Source organism: Protomyctophum bolini, assembly GCF_963924005.1.
Source record: "Protomyctophum bolini genome assembly, chromosome: 11".
Lineage (NCBI taxonomy): Eukaryota > Metazoa > Chordata > Actinopteri > Myctophiformes > Myctophidae > Protomyctophum > Protomyctophum bolini.
The window spans coordinates 35,492,752-35,513,174 of NC_137872.1; the positions used below are offsets into that span (position 1 = coordinate 35,492,752).

Sequence of the window (20,423 nt, forward strand, 5' to 3'; positions counted from 1 at the left end):
CTGTTTAATCTTATCAACATGAAAATGTCTCACGTCAACAGTTATGCTAATTTAAATAAGGCAAGGCAGGATCTAATGAGGTACGGCATATGCAGAGGGTGTACTGTACTGTACTGTACTGTGAAGCTCAGAGCCTACTGGTGGTGCTGGGGTGGGAGCAAACAAGGTACATGACAATGTCCACACTGAAAATACAACAGGTGGAAGTACAGTACAATGAATCAAGTGCTCAGTTTTCAGCTTTGGTGGGGGTTCCACTGTGCACAAATTGTAGTGTCTATATTATATGGCACATAGAAGAACTATTAGGGCTGCAATCACAATTTGGTCATTTATAGAATTATTGATTATTATTATTATTGATTATTGATCTAGGAAAAAAAACAAAAATCTTAAGTATGAGCTTCTTTATTATTTGAAAAAGTAATCGATGTAATTCAAATAAAATATGGTAATAATCAATAGTAGCCCTATATGAGTCTCGGCCATACAGAGCTCCTGTAGGCCTACTGCTTAGGGCAGGGGTCTTCATCGTTTTTTCAGGTCAAGGACCCCTTAGCTGAGAGAGAGATGAAGCAGGGGCTGCAGATTGAATGAATTGGGTTGCAGATTAAACTTTTTCATAGGTTATATAGATAGCGTCATAGACTTGTCTGACAGCACTATCATCTGTGTTCTGTTGGATTCATGTTGAATGTGGATTTTCAGACATTTAACTTAGCATTGTTTAAACGCATCAATACTTAGTAAACTTGACCTTTCACTCTGTACTTGATCTGCTCTTTTTTCCATCTACACCAAACCTCTTTTCCATCTACAACCTAAATGTTCAACAGGTTCAAGTGGTTAATGTAAAGAAAAAAAAAATCCTATCTCACAAAGATTTGGTTCCCTCCCTGTAGTAACTCTGAGGACCCCCTAGGGGTCACAGACTGTCATTTGCATTTGAACCCATTTTGAAGCATTATGTACAAATAATAGATTAGATTGCACTCTCTCACCCGACAGTATGAGTATTAGACTTACCATTTACCACCATCATTAGCATAGCATATGGATGATTTTAGTCCGTTTTATGGAGCCTTACGTCATGACTCATTCTTTATCATAGAGCACCGTGTCTCTGTGTCCGACAATGACCCTTGAGGACCATGACATACTGTATATACTTTATTATTTTCCGTGGGAGGGAAAGGATTTGCGTGTGTGTGCATGCCTGCCTGCCTGTGTGCATGTGTGGCACGCTTGAACCCTGACAGTTGTTTTCTCAGAGGCAACATTTGAAAAGTATTCTGTTTTCATTTTCTTTGCTGTGGCCTCAGAACCTGACAGAACAAAATGAGAGAACGGTCATGGAAATAACATGTCGGGTTACAGTACAGTACCTGCCTGTAGGGCCATACCGGAGTGAGCTAGACATTAGGGGGAGTCTGGGGACACATTTGCCACCCAGTCTCTGCTTGTTTAATGTACAAACAACCAATGTGCACATGGATGTGTGTAACCAGACTCTACCACCTCTATTATGTGTTCATATCACAATAGAAGACATCAAGACCTCACCTGAGAGCCTGTGTGTGTGTGTGTGAATGTGTCTCTCGTCTTCATTCAGCCTCTGCCTTCCTCCTCCTAAATATAATACACTGTACATTTGATGCAAAAGACAGAAAGAAGGCAAAGCTCTCTCTACCGAGCAAACTTCGTTCCTACTCTCACCTATGGTTATGACGTGTGGGTCATGACCGAAAGAATAAGGTCGCGAATACCCGAAATGAGTTTTCTCAGACGGATGGCTGGCATCTCCTTTAGAGATAGAGGGTGATAATAATAAGTTCAGTCACGTGAGAGACTCAGAGTAGAGACGCTGCTACTTCACTTGGAATTTAGTCAAATTAGGTGGTTCGGGCATCTGGTTAGGATGCCTCTCGTGCGTCCCACTAGGGAGGTCCTCAATACACGCCCCACTGGAAGGGTAGACCAAGGATGAGATGGAGGAATTATATTTACGAAATCTGCCAGGATTAGGAATGCCTCGGGATCCTCCAGAATTAAGTTACTTTGCTGTGGAGAGGGAAGTCTGGAGCTCTCTGGTGGAGGTCTTGCCCCCGCGCCCCGAATACGGATTAGCGGTTGAAGCCAACAGTCCCAATGTAGTCTCAATGTAGCCTATTTTAAAACTACAACCTCAACTCATGAATCCATTTCAAGAGCTCACATCATCCTACAGCTGCCTCTCTTGTCTCTGTCCTGCTTGCCTTGCACCTCTCTTCTCCTCCGAATAGACTAGTGAGGCAATTGTTTGTTTTGTTGTTCTGTGAACTATGTGAAAAATGCTTAGTTATTTGTCAGAATTACATTCACACATTTTTATGTGTGAATGTAATTCAATGTGTGCACTTGACATGATCGGCCTGTCGATATCCACACACAACCCATCACCAACTCATTTTCACAATTGTTCAAAGCGGACAACCAGGGCCCACAAATTAACTTTTTTTAAACGACCGTCACAAAACAACCCCTAAATCTATTTTCAAAGAGAAAAATGCTCATTATTTTTTCTTTTCAATCAATAATTTAGCTTTCTTCCCTCTATGTTTCTTCCGGTTTCTTCCCAATGGCGTCAAGTTAGTTTAAATGAAACTCGACTTCCAGGTGGACTGGAGTCAGCAATTAAAATAAGCCGACGTCAGCTATCATGTGTATAGTGGTCTTAATGGATGTATTGATTTAAATGTTCCAAAAACATGACTCTGTTGCACCTGGACTATGTTAATGTGGTCTATATCAGTAAAGAAACGAAAGGTCTGCACTTTATATATAATACAGAACTAATCGGCACATTGAAGTGCCGATTCTGATTTGACTGATTGGCTGTACTACTGACGTCCAGTCAGTGACTCACTATCTCTCCCTGTCAGGTTCAGTGGCGGTCATTACTGGTTAATTATAGCCCTCACAATGCGGTAATCAAGACATCTATTACAGAGAATAGCTTAAGTGCATTGGCTCTGATGGTCAGGAGGCTGTGTCTGACACGCCATCAAAATGGATGACTTTCATTTGTTTGAACGCGCCATATAATTAGGCGAGCTGGCATTGAACTGGTTCCTCTATCCATCGGCTCTGCTCTGTGTCATGGAGCCCTCTCTTATCATGCCCAGCAAAGGAACAAGGTGCACCAGCGCCTCATAATGCAAATGGAGTGCTTAATCAGAAACATGCCTTCAGGCCAGGATCCCAGTAGGGCAGTATATACACGTTTGCACGCATGTGCAGCTCTGTGTGGGAGACGTATATACTGTATGTGACGACGTGTCAAGCAGCTGATTTTGTCGCTCACTTGATTCATTGTATACTTCCACCTGTTGTATTGCCAGTGTAGTGTGGCCACAGACGTTGTATTTGTTTGCTCCCACCCCAGCACCACCGGTAAGCTCTGCTTTCCCTAACGGTTCTGTTTGCCCTGGGGGGGGGGGTCAAATCACACTTTATCTGACTGAAATGGATACACGATCCATAGTGAGTGGCAGCATGTTGGTGTCGGCCCTTATACTGATCGGAGAGCCATGGGGGGCCTGCTTGCCTGTTCATCTAGTGCCCCGTCTAGGGCCGCCCGATATGCCTTCGAGTTAACCCTCGGTGGTTTCGTTAATCTCGTTAGCCCCGTCGCTACAAAGCAGCAAAGACTCCCTGCGGCCTGTGCATTATCACTGCATGTACAGCGGCTTGTTATTGAGGGACCAAAAAGGATGTAAGAGAGCCAGATGAAGAGAGGGGATAAGGTGGGAGGGACACAGTATACAGGTTCTAATTCACTTGTCTGGCCACGTACGTGCATGAGCCTGTGTGAGTGTGTATAGTCACTCACACTGGCGCACGCATGCTCCCAGATAGGACTACATTATATTTAGCATGAGTGAAATATGTTTCTTGTCTTGGAGAATCATACAAGTGTTATGTAAATGTTGAATCCCGTTCTGACAGAAGCTGGATATGACAGGTGTAACATTACAGAGTCCTTTGAACTTCAGACAGAGAGAGAGAGAGAGAGAGAGAGAGAGCTAGTACAGAGGGATGTTAGTATGGAGAGTGATGGGGAGAAAGAGAAGAGAGAGGGGCTGGTATAACCCATTCTGACCGGGCACCCATTTTGGTGTCAGCATCATGTTATGCTTTACCTATTGAAAAACAGCAGATCTACAAGCTCATATCGCGCCACCGAGTGGCGCGATACGAGCTTGTAGGTCTGCTATTTTTGAAAAATTCGAAGAACGACTGACATTTTTAGAATCTGATCTCAGGTCAGAATGGGTTCATCAGACCAGTGTGTGTCCAGTGGAAACCTCGTATGAATCTGATCTCAGGTCAGAATGGGATAAAGAAAAAGCAATGGGCTGGTATGGTGGGGAATATAAATGAGGGCCATATTTCTGACCAGCCCCTTGCAGTAGCAGGATCCTCTGAATCTATCACAGTGAACAGGAACTAGTAGACCGCTCCCTAATCAATAAATCTATTATACGTGCTGTACTTTATGGCCGTTCATTTTATTCCCAGCCCTAGCCCCCACAATGTAAATACTGACATAATTTCAGCTGTTCCCTGCGTGCGTGCGTGTGTGCGTGCGTATGCGTGCGCACAAGAGAAAAACAATAACCTTGAGTGCATTGCCAAATGCCAATTAAGGCGCCGCCCTCCAACCTTGCACTGGACAGTTTGTGCCGCACCTTATCAAACCAGAACCGACAGGCCAACTAAGCCTCTCTCGGTATAACACAGATATACATCTTCCCATTCCTCTCCCCGGGCCACGCACTGTAGGGCTAGACATTGCACCTATGATGATGAATTAAACCACGGTCACAGATAGAGATTATCGCCACATTTTTGTGCGAGATGGAAAAGCTGGGGGCTATTCTTCCCTCCTAACGAACTTCTCTAATCGATCATATCTTATAATAATACCCTCAGCTGCACAACTTTGTGTGTGTGTGTGTGTGTGTGTGTGTCTGTGTCTGTGTCTGTGTCTGTGTGTGTGTGCACGCACGAGAGAGATTGTGCGTGTGTGCACCCATGTTTCTACGGTATGTGACACGATTTTGTGTAGTTGATAAACTACATGGCCTGCATATTCAAGGCCATGGCGGCCATGCAGGGCCTTCTAAAAGTCGACATTGAACATAAAAAAAGATCATAAATGCTGAATAACCTTGCTGGCTGCTCACGTGTTAAATCCTGCTTTTTGTTGTGCTTTCCACTGTCAAAATCCCCTGTAATCTTTATGTAAATCCTTTAAGGCAGCAATTTGTCCGTTTTACTTTCACCTTGACTTAGGAAGTAACTTTGAATTTTAACGTTGAATTTTATTTCTCACATAGCTTTATTGGGAACTTTGTTAGCTGTCTGCCAAGCCATACAGACTGTACACCAAACGTATAGTAAGGGCAGAACAGTAATTAGACTTATCCTGTCCAAGGCCTGAGAGAAAGTGTTAACTCAACAGTGAGAGAGAGAGAGAGCTCTTGACAGTGTGCTGGCTTGAACTGACATGACTCTGACCAAATTAATCACCGCATTAACTACCCTGGTGAGGCTGACCAGGTGAGGAGAATTACTAATTAGGCTAATGGAACATAGGTCTCCAATAGAGCGTCGCAGTCCCTCCCCCTTTCAGAACAACGAGTGGCCCAGGAAATAAATCCCAATGCATTTTCCCCATAGGCATTTCTTAAAGTATTTAAATAAATACTTTAAGAAATGCCTATTTCAAGACGGTTACGCCGCGGACAAAGCCAACTCGGATCGTGACAAATCATGACAATGAACACAATGTTTTGGGCCAATCAAATAATTTATAAGAAGAAAAACCAAACAAATAGTGTTGTCTCCTGTTCTTTATTTTCTTCTTTCTAATGATTTGATATTGTGTTCATTGTCATGATTTGTCACGATCCGAGTTGGCTTTCTCCGCGGCATAACAGTCTTTAAATAAATACTTTACAAATAAAGAGTGCACTCGCGCACGCACATGACGGATTATTATCGATCAAAACAAATCTTAACGTCGCTTACAAAAGCATGTGTTGCACAGCATGAATGATAAGTAATCACCGACCTTGGCTGGATAAATATCACTATGACAAAGTGTCAAAATGTTTAGTGCCGCTGTCAAAACACACAGTGAGAGTTGAAGATTCTAACTATTGGAACAAGAAAGCCACAGTTTTGAAGGAAGTGGGTCCTAGACAGGGCTTGACGCTTAGCTCATGGATGCATGGATGATAGACACTAGACAGACTATCCGTTTTTATCCTGCTGTTCTATCATGGGATATTCGATGCAGGGCAAGATGCTCGATTGTGAATTAAATTGTAACATTCTCCTTGGCTTTGACTACTTCAGACTAGAACATCTGACACACATAGCTACAGTAGACTATATAGAGTCTATACACATACAAGGCCTAAAGGTGGCCTAAACCACACAGAAAGTAAACGGCACACTACATATCTATTAAAATGCGCTTAAGAAGGGAGGGCTTGTGGTCATGCTTGCCCTAGCTCTCAGTACGTTCAAAGAGTCCAAAGAGAAGCACGCACATTTCAAAATAATTCTAGGTGCTGAACAAAAGATACGTACTATGAAAACAATTTGTCATAGCACGTTGTCATGCTCATGTCGCCATGACTCAGCCATAACAAATAAGGGGTTCCCTGCAATGCAGCTATGCCCAAATATGGATTGAATAATTTGATTTGAGGTGAGAGCGGCCTCAAGTTTGAGCCTGCATGGGGCAGGCTCAAGATGTCAGAACTCTAGATGCCAGAACCTCTAGTGTTGTGATAGGTCTTTTCAAACTTTAATTTTAGACTGGAAGTGGAGGTCAGATTGGGCAGAAACGTTGCCCAAGCATGTAGATGACATAATAGTTCTGACATCATAGGTGACTCTGACACGCACAACCGCACGCCCGCCTGCACCCACTCGCGCACGCACGCACGCACGCACGCACGCACACCCACCCACACACACAGTTATCAGAGTACACAGTCAAATGCATGTATCCCTAAAGGTCTATTTGGTTTGTACACGAAATCGATACTGAGGATTTTCCGGTTTAGGAAGAGTCCTGTGCAGTTTTACTGTGTGGCACAAGTGTGATCAGGGTTTAGTTTCCTACTCTACTGTAGGTCAAAAATAAATCCCCCAAAATCTCTTTCCTCATTATTTCCATCATCCTTTCCCGAAGCTGAGAGGATACTGCAACTCGCCATGTTTGAGTAGAAAGCGCTGTGATACATTTAGTACAAGCGATGTTTAAGACACGAGAGATTCGGCCAATGACTACCCACGCAGTTTTCCCAGAGTCCCACATAGACACTAATGAAATAACCTGTCTGCGCTGAATGTGTGGCTCTGGATGTTGATTTCCTGTTGTGAGTAATATTCCACTGAGAATCTCTTTTTTTCTGTGTATATATTTTTGCTTAATTGCAGATAGGTCATTGTAGAGATTATAAAATCATGTTTTTACAAACATGATTTTATGAGATTAAAAAAAAATGCTAATGTGTGTCAAACTTCTGAACCCATCAATTGCACTGCGATAAACTTGAACATTTCTGCCCTCAAACTAGATTCCTTATGCTATAGTCTGGTATGTTTTTAAGGCTGTGAGAAGATGATGCACAAACAGGAAACATCGTGGCATTGATCTATTTTCAGCAGCACACAGCTTGTTTTCGGTTGAGATTCGCTAATTACCTTGTGCATTCGTTGTGAAGCTGAGATATCGGCACCACCTGTTGGAGTTTTATCTAGCCGTCTCCCTCTCAAACCTCTGCCCATAAAAGTGAATGCAGAGATTAACTGAAGGTTATTTGCAAATGTCCCCTTTGCGCACAGTCCACAAAGCTGGATCAATTACCACTGAGGCTCTGAGGCCATCCGATTGTATTTTAAGCGCATCTAGGTAATAAAACAGGGCTCTTGTCGTCTCGTTTGTCATTGACCTTTCTATGGTGTTGTACAGCGGACCATAAACTATTGATCTGACCAGGAATAAACAACGGGCTGAGTCAGGGGGAAGCTGCAGCCCCGACCTCAACAATCTCATTAACGGGAGGCAGCCCTCGGCTGTGTTGTGTCCCAATCCAATTTCTTCTTCCTGCATAGGGGGAAGACACTCATAAGGCCCCCCGCTCCAGGCTTGTAGTAAACGCCACGATGCCAGTGCGACCCACTGCAAATGGTCATTCTGTTTGGCCATTTATATGCTAGAGTTGCAGTTGCAAGTTCACTTCCCTCTTAGCTGTTTGACAACAAGCGGTGGCTCTCTGATAACAATCACCTTTAATCTCCCCGTATGGAGACGGCCCTGAATGCAAATGGAAAGATTATACTTGCTCGGTATTCATGAGGTCAAATCGATGCATAAACCACGGGACCTTCAAAAGGTTAGCATTTGAAATAGAAAGCTAATGTGGTGACGTTTCCTTCCCATGAATAGCATTAGCTAGGGCGGCAAAAAGCCCACTTCACTGCAGCTATGCATTACATACATGACATGCAGGTTGGATTATTACTCCAGGTTTTTACTTGCCGTATATGTGTAGGAGTTGGAAAGGTCACACGATATGTGCTCCTGTGGCAAACTACTACAGCACATGTGCTTTTAGGAGGTGAGCCTTCGTGACCTTAAAATAAAGCGAGAGAAGACCAATATAGGCTGTTTTGAGAGTTTATGTTGTGTCAGGTATATACAGTACACGGTTTGACCCCGCTGGCTCTCCTAGCGTCTTCTGTGTTATGGATGAAAGAGACACAAACGCATGTGGGCACTGTGCACCAGCAGCCAGCAACACATGCGATGCGTGCATGCCGTGAATCACGATGAATGCACGCCACCGCTAGCCAAAGCTTATATACCCCACCAAATATCCTTCTGTATCCGCCCACACATTAACCAGACTCTTACTGCTCAGAGGGAAGATCGGCATTTAGACGCTTTAGCCCTGTCCAGGGATCTCTGTGGCCAAATCAATCAACACGGAGGGCATAGAGCCGACGCTAATGTGAGGTTCTTCGATACCTTATACCGGTTCTTTGTCGCTCGTATCAACCAGATAGATGAACTTTAACTCTTGTGCCCGGGCCAGTGTCCAGTGTCCAGCCTAGAGTCATAGAATACAACGTACGGAACTAAGATGCAATTGGAGTTGTCTCTAGTTGTCTATTACTCTTCCGGCAGCACCGTTAACCCCTCATTCACGTTGTCCCCAGTGGCTTCACTTTCTCGTTTATTCCTTTTTTTGAGGGCTCGCCGCTGAGAACAACAATATTATGCGAGAGTTTATGATTCACTCTAGTTACGGCACACAAGGGCATGAGAGAGGCAGACATCCATTTGACTTGAACATGATTCATATTACATTTCCGTTTGAATGATAGAATGAACACTTTCCGCACATCACAATTCACCTCATTACTCGTTCAGGTTGCCAGGAAATTAGATTCTCAACCATTTCCAGAGCAGTTGGAACCCCCCGATGGGTTGTGCATTATGTGATGCAGTGGTGCGTGGGTTGGAGTCAAGGCACGTCCTCAAAAGGTTACAACGGCTCTGAGCCATTCTGAAGTTCACGTCGGATTGCCCTGCCATACTTGGCAGGAGTTAGTTCCACGGCCCTGGGCTGAAACAAAAACATTCCGTACGAGTAGCTCTGTGTGATGGATATTATCTACATATATGAATCTTCACCTATAGTTCCTTCCTTCCGTTAGTACCCGGGCGCCATAATAATACGCTTCACTGCCATGCATTACGACGTGTCTGATTTGATCAAATATACTACTAGATCAGAATGCAGCCTGCCTCAGCTATATGAAGTGGGATAATGCTGCCATTTCTTTATTTCATATTACTGTATGTTTTTCCATATTCCATATTCCATATTCTTCCCAGGAAATATGCATACTGGCAGATTTTATTGTATTAGGCTGGCTGGCTATCAATCACCTGTGCATCCCTGGTGTTCTTTTCCAATTCCAGCTCTGAAAGTAGGTGAGAGAAGTCAGCTTGTTACAAAAACCCCTGGAGTGGCAGGGGGAAATCTGATTGCACGCACATCGCACGCACCACACTGCCATTTTTTGCTGTCATTCCAGCGCCGTCGCTACGCATACGCGTAAGGCGCACTGTGCGTACTATAGGGCAACGCGCCGAGGGGGGCAACACAATCACAATGTGCCAAAAAGTGCCAAGCCGATCCTCAGTAATAATCTTCTACCCTTGAGCCATGCACTTACAGTAACCTCCATGTCCCATTGTTGGACCTTATACAGTAACATGCAGATCCCAGCTGTATGTTTACGTCATTACGTTTGCCAGTTGAGATTCAATTTGAGTCTTTTGATTTCAATTGTTTTATGTATTTATACGTGTATGTATTTTGGGCGTGTCATTACAAAATTAGCAAAAGTAGTGGAAATATGTAACATGGCCTGCTGGTGGAGACAATTAGTGACTTCGTCAAGGTGATTGTAGATATGTAGTATAGTAGAGGCATTTTCCTGATAACGTATGCAAAACTTCCTCCCCCATGACCAGCCTGATGGAGGGGAAAGGAACTGGTTGGAATAACGTGTTCGTTCCACACGCTACGTCCAACCGGGAAAACTCCCCCCTGTCAGGTGAAAAGAAGCTGCTTGAACTCCTCATGCAGGAAGGAAGCATGAGGTCAGTTGGTTGCGCTCCCCAGGTTGGCAGAGGGGAGTGTAGAGCCCAGGATTACATTAGATAATTGACAGTGACACTGGGTGAAAAATTGGGTTCCAAAATCGTAGGATGAAAAGAAGAAAAGAAAAAAAGATTCTTATTTTAAAATTGTAAAAAGGATTGGCTTGTTCCGGTCCATAGTCACACACACACACACACACATGCGCGCACGCACACACGCACACAATTGAATGCGTAACAAATAATCTCCTGTGTGTACTGTATTTTCTGAACTGAATACTGTATTAACAATCCAGAATCTCTGCCTTTTGAAAACATATTTAGAAACACCCACATTACTTTTACAACGTGCCCTTGGTACCCTACTACCCACTAGAATGGATGTTACATGTTTGATCCCTCACCTAACTAATATTTCATTTATATGTATCTACTATCTGAAGGTCAACAGTTCAGGGTTGGTGAGTTTATCAGCTCCAGCGTGGCATTTTACTCAAATCTATGCAATCTATTTGGGCTTGGAAAATGTCTTACCACGTCTTTTGGGTGCTTGCCAGTTTCATTAGGGATGAATATTTAAAATATATTTTCTGAGCAAGTGGAGTGCAGTGAACAGGAGGATGAGAAGATTAGACAAACTTGCTCTATGCTATATTGCAGCATGCACACAATTAAAGATGGTGTAACCATTTTGGCTACATGTCATCCAATCAGGACCCCTTAATTGTCTCCACCAGGCCGAAGGCATGGGGAGAGAGTATGTTTTGCACTCAGTCCGTGTGTGTGTAAGTAAGTACATTTTATAACAATGTTACAAAGTGCTGTACAATGAACACGGTAAAATCAATCAAAAATTAAAACAGGACAGTACAACAAGCAAATAAGAACAACACAATCAAGTAACATCAGAAAAATGTTTTCGAAATAAAAACGTTTTCAACAAACTCTTACAAATATTTACAGACTCAGCGTTTTTTGTGCAAGTGCAAGGCAGAGGACGTTCCACAGAGTAGGTGCAACTACTGCAAAGGCACGGTCACCCATTGTCTTTCCTTTAGTCCCTGCAGGAACCATTAGGAGGCCTTGGTCAGAGGATCGCAGGGATCTCACATTGGTGCAGGGGCCAGTCCATGTGTAAGGCTTTAAAAGTAGTTAAAAGGATTTTAAAATCTATTCTAGCCTTGATGGGCAGCGAATGGAGTGTGGCTAGGAGTCGGACCGGGGTGATGTGTGCTCGACGGTTGGTGTTGGTGAGAATTCTGGCTGCTGTTGTTCTGTACAGGTTGAAGTTTGGATAATGAGGAGCTTGGATAGAGTCGTATAAAGTCCGTTACAATAGTCAAGGCGGGATGAAACAATTGTGTGACTGTGTGAACACACGTGTGAACACACGCACGCACACACCACCTCACCAGGCTGACACCCACCACCACAAGAACTTTCTCAACCTTGCGGGAAACCCTGCTTAGTCTTTAGATACGTCTTATAAGCCTTTCCCTCCCAATGTTGAGTCATACTGTAGATTAGATCCCCGGTAATGATGCTCACATAATGTCATTCACTCTTCACTTTATCACCTTTTAGGATTACAATAGAAAAAGGTGTGGAACTTTTAATATGTCACCGAAGGGGGTAAATTGAGCACTGTTCCCTTGCCTTGTCTCACGTTAAATCTCCGGAGATTTAACGTGAACTATATCCAAAAAGACAGAGAAACAGAGGGACCGCTCTGTCACGTTGAGATTCTGTCAATGATTAACCATGCTGAATGTCTGTCTGCTGTGTGTGTGTGTGTGTGTGACCCCCTTAGACGTGAATACTGAATATCTCTGTGAATAATGTAGACGCAAGGAGCTTCTTACACAGCGATTCGTTGCATCTCTAACTCTGTGTCTAATATCTGTATGCCATGATTTACCTCAACACCGTATTCTTCTTCTTGGGGAAAAAGTATTTTACCTGCACGTATACTGTAATTAAGGAGCCAGGCAAGCAGTTTGAGTGCAGATGCAATAGCTTCACCCGGGTGCTGCAACTGCTTATGTAGACCACCTGACATTGTGGTTTGTGAACACTTGTTAGGTTGTGTGGTAGATCTGTCAGCAATTAGTTTCACCTCAACTGCCCCCCCACCCACCCACCCACCGTACCCCACTCCATCCCTATACACAGTTTACTGCATATTCTGCATTCATATTACCTTTCATTAGTATTACTGTAGTGTACATCTCGCTGTAATTACTATTATTCCCCCACTTTGGATTTAGCTGCGCTAGATTTAGCAGATTGGCCGGTGCCAATCGGCATTCATTGTCTTGTGGACATTCAGGTAAAAGAGAAATAAACATGACAATGCAAGAGCAGTAGTTGTAGTATAGTTGATATGCTGCGGTTGGAACCTCACCTGACTGACCCAGGAAGAGAAGCATATACAGTATACAGAAACAGACGAGCATTCTCTGCAGTCGTCCGCAGACATAAATAAAATATGGCAACAGATGTGGCTAATCAGGGATCTTTGTGCAGAGTGTGAAACAGAACGTTTCATCACCTTGAGCGTTGCATATATTCATGCGGCTGTCGTGCAACTTTTATTTTGGCTGTTGCCATCAGCCACCGAGCCTTTGTTGTTTTCAATGCCCAAATTGGTAGTTTGAAAATTTCATCAATGATATGCCTCCTCAGCACAGCAATCAGAATGCTGTGTGAAGTGTTTGGCTTATATCTTGCCCGCTATACCACAAACTGAAAGACATAATTTCCCCAAAACACACACATTAACATTCCAGCTAAACGCCCTCATACGTCGTGGACCTCGACACTCGTTTACGACGCCCCAGACTCCCTTTGATTGAAAGGCGTTCCTTTTCCCCCCGCACACTGTCTAGACCTTGTTTTCATCTTCAAACGAGTGAACTGGGAGAGAGAACTGCTCATTGAATTTCACATTAAAGACAAAAGACCTTAGACAGAGAGGGAGAGAGCGCACGAGAGAGAGAGAGAGAGAGAGAGAGAGAGAGAGAGACGGTTAGTTAAGACAGACAGACAGACAGACCGCTACAGAAATGCAGAACAGACAAACGCTTGGCCTTCACAGATGCTCATCAGCCTTATGATCTACTGTATCTCCCATGGCGTGACAGGTGCAGGTGCGGCGTCGGACCATTACTCCAACCCCTATGGCCAATTTGTTCATAGAATGTGAACTGCTATTAGCTCAGCCCCTGCTGTGCTCTGCCGTAATACGCTGTGCGTGGGTGGGTGAGAAACGGAAGCAACCGCAAGCAGAAAATATGATAAAATATGAACTAGTTAAAGTTCAGACCCTACAGTATGGTTTTCTATGATAAATGTGAAAATAGTGGAGAACTGCTTTCGGAGGTATTTTTGTTTAGTTTTTGTTCACCCCAGAACAAGCTTGATGGTAAATGTGCTGTTGCCTGATGCTTATAGAAACAGAGGGGGTAACATAAAAGTGTTCTCTCTCTCTCTGTCTGTATGTCTCTCTGTCTCTCTCTCTCACTCACACACACACACACACACACACACACACACACACACACACACACACACACACACACACATTGTATAGTACAAACATGTTTACACGGCAAAACAAAAATATAGTTATTCACTGTAGTGGCCTACATTATAAAAATCTGTGCACACTCGGAAAACACCCACTGATTATGCCCCCAGCATATAAAATATTCAGGCAGGGCCAGTGGCACATTCTCATTCTCATTGACATTCATGTCAACATGCCTCCCAAGTTGCCCGGTGATCACTCTCCCCACCTCCGATATGCTGGCACCATATTGTATGTTATAGTGGCGCTATCATGGCTTAAAAGCCTCTTCTCCATTCTATGCAGTGCCAGGACAGAGAAGGATGGTCCAATTCCTCATTAAATCATATGCGGTTGTCAGCGAACGCTTGTCGGGCAGGTTCATCTTGCATGCAATTATAACCGGTAGCACTCGCACGGTAAAGAGAGTATTCTCGGGGTTTTAAGTGTGGCAGGCTACTGACGGGCACCTAGCTTGCACTTTGCACTTTGCTATATTCCTTGATCTCTTCCACAACAGTGACCATTAACTTTCCCTCCACCAGCACAGACCCCCTACTGTTTTACAGGTATGAACTATATTCACTTGTAGCAAAAAAAATATATAATTAATATATTAAAACAAACAATATGAATATGAGAGTAATGAGACTATTATAGTGTTCCCTCCTTTGACACATGCGTCCCATTCCCTTTTCTCCGTTGTCCTTTGCCTCCCCGAATGCCTCGTTATTTACTGCCGGGACTCACTGACAGGAATAGTATGCCCAGGCATGGATGTCCTTCTGTATAGGGCAGGTGGGCCAGCCTCCCCTTGTGTGTGTTTTTTGTGGGTTGAGTGCATTCAGAGGACATGCTGGTGTCCATTTTGCTGTGGCGACGTCCGCTGTTCAGCTGCTTTTTAGCTGAACGCACAAAAGACAAGTACTGTCTGGATGGGCAAAGAAAGTACACTGGCAACCGCCGATTATTTTCATATTACTTTTTCAATTAATTGAAAGGGCATATCCAAAGATCCTTAATAGAGACGGTACTCTCGCCAGTGGTATTAAATGGAATACACTTCCAGTTTTCGAAGTGGGCGCAGTCACCCCACATGAACGCCAACTCTTATGGACGTCCTTTGGTCAGTGTTGCAACGAGTGAGTTGCTGACCGACAGGTCATGAGCAAAGTTTATTTTCTCCTGATTTGTCTGTCTGAAAAGTAAAAATGTAATGTTAGAATGTTCTGAATATGCGGCTTATCGAGAATGTTTTTTGAATATTACTTGGGCAAAACTAAAAAGTAATTTCTCCATTGGAATTTAGAGACGCGTGCTTCTTGTCTCCTACACTCATGGTGACACTGTGACACTGTCCTACGGTCTATGTCATGATGTAATGCATCGTCTTTGATGTAATGCTATCCCTCCCAGTTCAGCTCCATGTTCGAAAAGGTGCCCCAATTCCTATATACAGCATTTGTCCCCACACGTCTCAATGGAGAAATTAGGTCAAATGTCCGCTAAATCTTGTCCCCACATGCCATTGACAATGAAAGGATAAATTAGGTAATGCAGGCCTCCCCAGATTTCTCTCTCTCTCTCTCTCTCTCTCTCTCTCTTTCTCTCTCTCTGATGCTAATGCATCATGAATATGAATCAGAATCTCCACCAGCCTGCAGGAGTGGGCAGTGCATCGACAGATTACGGCCTCACCTGCATGGCAAACACGGACAGTTGTAAGTTGTATAGCGCCATGTTGGTGGGCAGATACTTTACCCCTGTGCCACCATAGGATACCCGGCGTATCAACCTCTTTTGTAAATGCCACCACATAGCTCAGCATTTCAGCATTTTCAGGACCAGCTATAACTGGGGGACATCCATCATAGCATGATACGAGATCGATATCTGAGCTCAAATATGTAACAAGGCGCAATATATTAGGTCTATTTGTGCGGTGCCACATTTGCCTTTCCCCCCCCCAACACTTATAATTTGTTGTCTCCCATTCACATTCCCCTGCCCTTTCTTTTGCCCTCACTCCCTCTTGATTATAAAAGTGACCTGTGTACATTTCTAAACCGGTTGGCAATAAAACACACAGACAGATAGCAGAGAGGCGAGCTTTCACAGCTGCTGTGGCAGAGGACACATTAAACAACGTTGACAGCCCGTCACTGGCCTTGGTCAAAATGGCAACATTTTACTATGACCGCACCTCTCCTGAAAGACCTGATAATGTCTGACTCTGTACTAATTTCACAGAAGAATAGTAGAATACTCACATAATTATGCCTTTTTTTGAGTGGTGCAACCACTCCAAGGAACAGCAATGTCCGTGTGTTCACCTATGTGTCTGTGTCCGTGTGACGTTAATGAGCATGAGTATGACTATTAGTACCAGTAGGGGCGCTGTTGTGCCAGAAACAGAAAGAGAGAGAGTGCTGCACACTGTTGCCTGCTAATGAGAGAGAGAGAGGGGGGGGAGTAGCCTCTCTCTAATGCAGAGTAGAGAGAGGCTTATGTGATTCATAATCCAATTCTTCACCTCCAAAATGTTGCACTTAAATTTAATTTGGCGTGCGTGAGTGTGTGTTTGTGTCTCTTGGGGGTTGTACCCATCTTAGATTGATATCTCATCAATTGACATCTCAACACACACAACCCCGCACCTCATGCCGCCTTCATCACTCCGCGGCGCTCCGGCTGGGCTAACTCTGTTTGTCCTACCCCCATGCAGCCCTTCCAACCTGAAGGAATGCGTGGGAGGCAGTGCTTTTTTACTTCGCCCAGACCTACAACCCACCCTGCCCCCCACCCCACCCAAGAATAACCTGAACCTTGAATTATTGAGTTTTCATGAGGCAGATGACACAGCTGTTGATGAGTTGGTGGTATAAGCCTTTATTCATTAGCGTAAAAGAAAGAATAACATTTGATAATAAGGTCAGCTCAAACTGTATAATAAAAACTAATCTCCATAATTAGCATTATTGACATTTTGTCTTGCATTCAGATGATGAGCCGCAATGAATAATTAAATCTTTGTGTTGCATATGACAACAATTGGAGGCCATCTTTTTGTCTCAATTACTTCTAATGGACAATTTCTGTCTAAACTTATTTTGCTTCAGTTCACTCATTTATTTGTTCATTTCAAATTATTATATAATTATGTTATGCTTTAGCTATTGAAAAATAGCAGATCTACAAGCTCGTAGCGCGCCACCGAGTGGCGCGCTACGAGCTTGTAGATCTGCTATTTTTGAAAAATCGAAAGAACGACTGACATACGTAACATAGCTTTTTCAAAAACACTGTCAGGATATAGAAGGCATTTTTAGAATCTGCTCTCGGGTCAAAATGGGTTAAAAGCCCATTTTCAAACCGATAACTTGTCAAAAATAGATGGCTCTTAACTTGCAGGCGGTGATAAAGCTGATGAAAAACATGCCTTGGGATGATCCAACCATTTGCCAGGAGGCCAGAGAGCGCTGCGATCCATTAGCAGCCTCCCAGTCTTATAACGACACAGTCAAAGTAAAGCTATCTAATTGAAGGTGTCATCTATCTGCTGTCAAATTAGAGATGTCTCCTCAAAGTTGCTGCGTTCAGGGATAATAGATCTCGTAACGGCTTCTGGCACCAGTAAAGTGTGTAGCTTTGGGAGACTTTCTGTCGTTCACTGCACTGTTAAAGCGATACAATCGAAGTTTGCCACAGCAGCGGCCTTGGACGGTATACTTCCTTTGTGCTTTCAGTCAGTTTTCAAAACAGTTTTCAACCCATGGCCCTGAATCTCTGTCATCTGTCGCAACAGCATAAGAAACCGAAATCAACACTACACTACTCTGGATCCCTACGACCTTTATTGCTGCGTCTCTCTCACTCTTTCCTGTCCATCTTCACTGGAAAACGTAGTATAACACGGGTCACACCTCGGGAGAATATTGTAAAGTGATGCCGTGTTGTCGTCGAATCAGAACGAATACTTCAGAGGGGTGGTTTTTGTTCTCCCTCGGGCACCACTTTCCCTCAGGCTGGTACAAATCCCAACTCCTTCGGTATAGGATTACAACATTTGAGAATAACGTGTGCACCCAACCGAACCCTTCCCCGAAGTTATGGTTAGGGCCATGGTTGGGCGCATGGGCAATTTATTATAGAAGCTCAAGAACGGAATTAATTAATACAACATTTTATTACTAGAGGTGCCAATTTGCTATGTCTGTCGTTTCTTGTCTGTCGTTTGGTTGGTTTGGCAAAATAAGTTTTCATATCACAATGCATAGATACATTTTGTAAACACTACTACTGCATCCATTCAACGTGCTCATTAAAGTTTGCCATATATCAAACTTATCTGTTTGAACTAATTTCAGATATGTCTTTCTAATGCTGACTGTTACATTCACTGGATTAAATCTAATAGGCGTGGAGAGAGTGTGTGTGTGTGTGTGTGTGTGTGTGTTAAGGCTGTCCCCAAACATTCAGGGTTCAAATGTTCGCTCGTTAATGTTGGCACTCAAATACTTAATTAATTGGCTTGAACCATTCGTTCATTTTTATTTAAATTTTACATTTTTTATAATTATAATTATTATTTTTTCAACTCTATAATATATCTCGGCGAGAATGCAATATGCATAATAAGAGTAGGCTACTATGTTTGTTGTGTTTACATGTTCATGTTTAGATGTTATTAATCAGGGGGGTACACAACCGGTGCGCCAGTGCGCAGGCATGCTTTGGAGAGATGCAAGGCTCATTTGCGCACCAACAGCTGAGATAGTTATGTAGAGAAATCTGACAGGCATTCAAAAGGAACTCAAATGAGACTTTAACGTCGTGTAAGTAGACTAGAATAAAACTAGTGTTGACTAATCATTACATGTGGCTCTTATTTTGAAGAGGGAGTTAGTGCACAGGAAGTCTGTTTCAATTGTAAACAAGCTACTATGACACTCCCAAAAATCCCAAAGTTACGTGCTCCTCTCAAAGTGATAGTCGTCGCTAAACCACGCGATATCATTTACAATATAAAAACCATGCATCTTGAACAACACTGGGATTATTTATGGAACCTGCAGCAGTAGGTGAGTAATTACTTTTATCTATGTTGGACGTTTGTTTTGGTTTCGGGGGTTGAGATGCTTGGTAGCGTTTTGCTGCTTAACGAACACCCTGCTACAAATGCACTGTCTGTGATCTTTATCTTTTGCATCTGCCCGTGTGAGTCAGACTTTATCACTGACATGAACCTGGCATCTTTCAGAGCTTTCACAGTCAGCCCGCAAACACCCCTGTCAGACCACAACAGAACCACAGCCTATCTAAACAGATCAACACACAGACACAAAGAACAAACGCCAAACAAACTACACAATATAAGAAAACGTTACAAATGGAAGGAACATAGCGCAGAAGCCTTCCAAAATGCTATTAGACAAAAACAAGTCCAATCACAACTGGACCAGTTCCTAGAAAAAACCTTTGAAGAAAACAGTGAAAGTGTAAACAGGGCAGTAGAAGGCCTCAATTATATATTTGAACTTACAGCCTCACTAGCAAACCTAAAAGTATCAAACAAGAAAGCCAGAAAAAATGTTGAGAATGACAAATGGTACGATAATGACTGCAAGAATCTCAGGAAAAAATTAAGGAAACTATCAAACCAAAAACACAGAGACCCAGACAACCACAACACACGTCTCCAATATGGGGAAACACTGAAACAATACAAGAACACAGTAAGAGAAAAAAGAGACCAACACGTTAGAAACCAATTGCAAGACATTGAGGACTCCATACAGACAAACAGCTTCTGGGAAAACTGGAACAGACTTAATAAGCTAAAACAGGACGAATTACCCATCCAAAATGGAGATGTATGGGTAAATCATTTTTCGAGCCTCTTCGGCCCAATCGAGAAGAACAAAGAACAAAAACAAATAAAAGATAAACTACAAAACCTAGAGTCAGCCATAAAAGACTACCAGAATCCACTAGATTCCCAAATCAACCTAAAAGAACTACAAGACAAAATAAAAACACTTAAAACCAAGAAGGCCTGTGGGGCAGACGGAATTCTAAATGAAATGATAAAATTCACCGACCTCAAATTCCAAC

General features: G+C 43.2%; 1 protein-coding gene across 3 annotated transcripts in view; it reads left to right on the forward strand.

Moving 5' to 3' along the window:
* The window catches only part of asic2 (acid-sensing (proton-gated) ion channel 2), a gene marked incomplete at its 5' end in the record, with an annotated part of 387,423 nt that overhangs the window by 250,211 nt on the left and 116,789 nt on the right, over positions 1–20,423 (forward strand). The window lies entirely within an intron of this gene.